Source organism: Neophocaena asiaeorientalis, unplaced genomic scaffold (assembly GCF_003031525.2).
Source record: "Neophocaena asiaeorientalis asiaeorientalis breed wild unplaced genomic scaffold, Neophocaena_asiaeorientalis_V1.1 scaffold67, whole genome shotgun sequence".
In the NCBI taxonomy this organism is placed as follows: domain Eukaryota; kingdom Metazoa; phylum Chordata; class Mammalia; order Artiodactyla; family Phocoenidae; genus Neophocaena; species Neophocaena asiaeorientalis.
Window position 1 is genome coordinate 8,739,284 of NW_020173731.1, and position 4,506 is coordinate 8,743,789.

Genomic DNA, 4,506 nt, shown 5'->3' on the forward strand with positions numbered 1-4,506 from the left:
CCCTTTTTTTTTTCCTTTTTTTTTTTTTTTTTTTTTTTTTTTTTAAGGCCCCTGCTGCTCTGAGAATTCCCTGCGGCTCCCTTTAGGGTTTCCGGAGTGTTTTGTTTTTTTTTTTTTCTTTCTTTCTATTTATACCACTGAGGACTGTGGCCACGAGAGGGCAGTAGAGGGAGCTCATCAGAATACTTGGACGTTTTGAGTAAACTCGCCGGTGCTCTAATCGGGAGCAGGGACTGCGCAGATCCTGCGAACTCGCTGGGATCCAGCTTGCAGGCCTGTTTCTCAAAGCCGCGTCCTGAGTCTACGGGGTTACTGAGATTCTATAGGACATGGAAGCACTGGTCATAAAGACACCGAGGCATTTCCATCCAGAAACCAGGCACCTCTCACCTTAGGCTATTAAAATAAGTTTTTTTTACCGCCGCCTCTCTGATTCCCCTGCCAGATAGGCCCGCTAGGTCTGGATATAGAAAGCTCCCCACTGGTCCCCGCCTCCCCCGCTTGCCAGATGCCCAGGATCCCTAATAGAGCTGGAAGCTTGCGACTCAGAGCAAGGCTCATCTTCGCATTATAAAAATTATAATTAATAACAACAACTTCAAACCTCATTTGACAGCTTGTTGGCTTTTTGAGATTCACAAGCAGAGGAAATTTGCTTGGGCAAATTCTGAGAGCCCCTTCTTAACCTCATCAGCCAAGGCCGGCTCCTCCCCACTCACCCCTCAGATTAAAGACGAAGAGAGAGATGTGCAGGATGTGCGCGGTGACAGGTGATGTTCAGGGAGGGGGAGCCCACGTCCCCACTGACCTCTCCCACTCTGCCGGCGTCCTGAGCTCTCCGCACCGGGGGTTCAGCCGGCCGGGCTCTCCAGGCCTCCACCCAAATCCCCAGGCCCCAGCAGGATTTGCGTTGCCCCCTTTGCCACTTAAGGTGGCGGGTGGGTCCGGGCTGAGCCGCGCACAGGGAGGCAGCGGGGCGGCCTCCCGATGCCCAACCTGATTCTCCTTTGTTGACAGCTGGCGGAGGAGGAAGACCGGGCGGGCGGGGGAGGGGGCAGGGGGCTGGCTGCGGCGCTCTGTGCCAGTGGCGGGCGCGGCCCCAGCCCGGGCGGGCGCGGCCGGCAGGGAGGGGGTTAACGCGCGCGGCCTCTATGATAATGAGCTGCATGGTAATATAGGGAGGCTGGCTCTCAGGGCTCCGCCGCCGCCACCACCGCGGGAGCCGGAGCTGCCGGGCGGAGCGTCCGCGCCAGACTGGAGCGGGAGGGCAGCTGAGCGCAGTTGCTGGGAATTTTTCAGCCGAGAGAGCAGGCGATCCAGAGAGAGACCCCGCGAGCTCGGGAGCGGTGTGGAGCGCGGGCGCCGGAGCGAGCGAAGCGAACCTCGAAATAGATCTGGAGAGCCAGGTTCCCGGAGGAAATGGGACTGTGAATGAACCCGGGAGCAAGAAGGGAAGGAAGCGCCGCGATTGCTGATGTCAGAGGAGCCCGGAAAGTCGCGCTGGAAAAATCTGAAGACAGCCGGGGCTCGGCCGCTTCCCAAGGAGAGACACCGCCAGCCACCCACCCCACGCCCCCTCGGCGCCTCCCGGTTCCCCCAGCGAGCCGGCGTCAGAGCCCGGCAAGGCTGTTACGGGGCGGCGGAGGACGGAGCGGCGCGCGGACAGGAGACCGAGGGGCCACTTCAGGAATACAGATAAGTGGCTGGGGGCTTGACGTGGATTTTAATGAATCTGGACTCCGTGTGGATTTGGTCGTCCCCGTGATCGCGAGCTGCTGGCAGCGAGAGGGGCAGCGCGCCGGCCTCGGCAGCCGGCGGCCGAAGCGGCCGGATCGGGGACGGAAGGACAGACCAACGTCTCCGAGCTGGGTAAGCGGCGCCCTCCGCCCTGTCCCCCGAAGCGCGCTCGCCCCGCCGCGGCTCCCCCCGCGCCCTCCTCCGCGGCGTCCCGGCCCCGAACGCCTGGGCTCGGCTGCTAGTCCCCGCGCGGGGTCGGCCACTTTCGCGGGCCGGAGCGCGGCGCGCGCGCGTGTGCCGGCTGACTCCCTGCCGCCGCCTCCAGCCCAGGCTTCCCCGCCGGCTCCCCGCTTCCCCTCTGGGCTGCTGGCGGGCGGCGCTCCACGGCGCGCTTCCACCGCGCACCTGCCTGCAAGCTGAGGCTCGGGGAGCGCGGGGGCGGCGGGACTGTCCCGAGAGCTGCAGCCCAAAGCGGGCCTCTGAGGCACTGCACCGGCAGGAGGGCCTGGGCCACTGTGGCCGGCGCTCAATTTGGAGACGTTCAGTCTGGTGCCAGAGTCCCTGGAGGCTGCTGGCTGTTCCTTCGGAGCAGGGGACTTGGGAATCAAAGGGGAATGCCTCATATGCGCGGCTTCCAGAGGCTCAGGGAATGACACCAAGGCACCGAATGGGATAAGTGTCCCATGCCCCCTTATGTGCGCCCTCGTGGTGAAGCACCCATAAGCACGATCCCCTGGTCTGAGCCTCAGGAGAAGGTTGGGTGTTGAAGGACGAGCTTATCCAGGGTCCGAGAGTCTCCTTATAAGCCATTTTAGAATATTTTCTTTCTTGGGCTTCTTCTTGCCCCAACCCACAAGTGATGTAGGGATCTTAGAAAATTCTGGCCCTTTTTATCCATCCCACAGGTAGTCTCTGTAAATATGTTAATCATGATCTTGATGGCCAAAGAGAGAATGTCATCTGGAAACTGCCATCCCAGTTCCCTGACGAATGTCCACCTGTTTGGCATGACCTTTGCCCTAGAAGGAGCTACCTACTCAAACTCAGCTCAGAGGGATAGAGATAATGGGGGAGGTGGAAGTAAAAGACTTGGGGTTCAAAGTCAGTTGTCTCTAGAAATCAGAGCCCCATGAAGTGGGCAATGGAAATACGATCAGGTCTCCTGTAGGGTTCTAAGATCCTAGGGTAACAGTGGCAATCCTAGTAGTGGCTATACAAGGGACATAAGACAGGACCAGCTTGAGGCAGTGGCTTGGGGACCCAGTAGCTTGGAGGAAACTACAGAAATTTGGGGAGCCATTCATCCCCTATCCATGAGCACAGTGGCCGGGGTTCATGAGCATCAGATCAAGATGAGTATCTGGGCTGGGCAGGGCTGGACGTCCTGGGAGCTGGGAGTCAGATTCAGTTCCCCCGCACACCAGTCCCCACACAATAGCAGGCTCCTGTCCTTCTGGGCTTCTTTCCCAGACCTTGAAACTTCAGTCTCCCCTCTGGGCAGGTTTTGGATTCTGGGGCCTTCAACAGAGCGTCAGAGCCCGGGGAAGAGATAGCCCTGGCTGGAGGAATACAGCTATTCCTAACTGAAACGGACAACTTTTGTGCAGACACCCCAGAACACTCCAGGTGCTGCTAGCAGCCCTTTCTCCTCTGACCTCCTGGCAAGAGGAGAGAAGAATTCATTAATTTCCCCCTCCCCTCATCTAGCACCTTTTGAATTAACTACCTATGGTCTCCCCTCCTTGGCCTGCGGGTGGGGTGGAGGGGGTCAGGTGGGAAGGTAGGGAACCAGGGAAACTGAGAGCAATCTGTCAACATACCCTAGCGAGGTTGTTTTGCTTTTCCCTTCTTCCACCTAGCACCTCCGCTTACGCCCAACCCTTCCTCATCCCGGAACCTGCCCTCACTGCCAGCATTACCTGAAAGAGTGGTTCCCCTCAGCCCTCTAGCCAACCCTCTTCAGGGACCCGCTGATAAAGGAAGGGCAGTGCAGACTGCCCTCTCCGCTCCCTCACCATCCTCAACAAATTGCATTAGGATGGGGCAAATTGGCTTGCAAAGCGGTTAAATGGAAATGACGTTTGGAGCGCCTGTGCAGTGGATATGCTGCTGCAGAGCAGCAGGGTGCGAGGCGGTGGAGCGCACGCAGGTCCCCTTTGCCCAGGACCACGAGTCTGCCAAGGGGTTTCCACTTGGCCCTTCTCTTTGACAGGATGTAAGGACCGGGACCGGGGTCCCTCATAGCCTGGAGCAGGCCAGAGGGGAGCTGGTTGGCCTCTCAGCCCCAGTCTAAATGAGTAAATGGTGGTGTCCCATGTCCATCACCCCAAAGCAACTATGTCATTACAAGGTTGGTGGCCCTGCTTTCACAGCTGCCCTGAATACCTACCCCTGTCCCCAAAGCACTGGGGAACATTCCCTCTCCAACCTTTTGACCATCCAAAGCTGCAGGTGTGATGGATGTAAAAGTTCACCATCTGTTGTAGTGGAGTCTGTGCTTAACATGAGGTTAAAGAGGAACCCTTCGAAGAACAGCTACTTCTCTACCAGGCCCCTTTCCCATTTCCAAATACTTCTGGTGATTTTGTTCATCTTTATTTCATGGGCATGTTACAAGGAAACACACAAGCAGGATGGGAAACCAGTTCAGGTACCATGAAATACTTATGGCTCTGGAGTTGTCACTGTTTGGGGGTTTTATAGTCTCTATCCTGCCTCCTTCGCTATGGCTGCCTCTCCAAGGTAAGGGGTTTGGTGCGGGAGGGGCGG

General features: G+C 58.0%; 1 protein-coding gene across 1 annotated transcript in view; it reads left to right on the plus strand.

The window, feature by feature from the left end:
- Positions 1-1,738: 1,738 nt before the first annotated feature.
- PLXNA2 (plexin A2) overlaps positions 1,739-4,506 on the plus strand; it is a 209,143-nt gene continuing 206,375 nt past the window's right edge. Inside the window, exon 1 of the mRNA XM_024751074.1 lies at positions 1,739-1,869. The gene's annotated coding sequence lies outside the window, so the exon portion shown is untranslated. The remainder of the gene's footprint in view (positions 1,870-4,506) is intronic.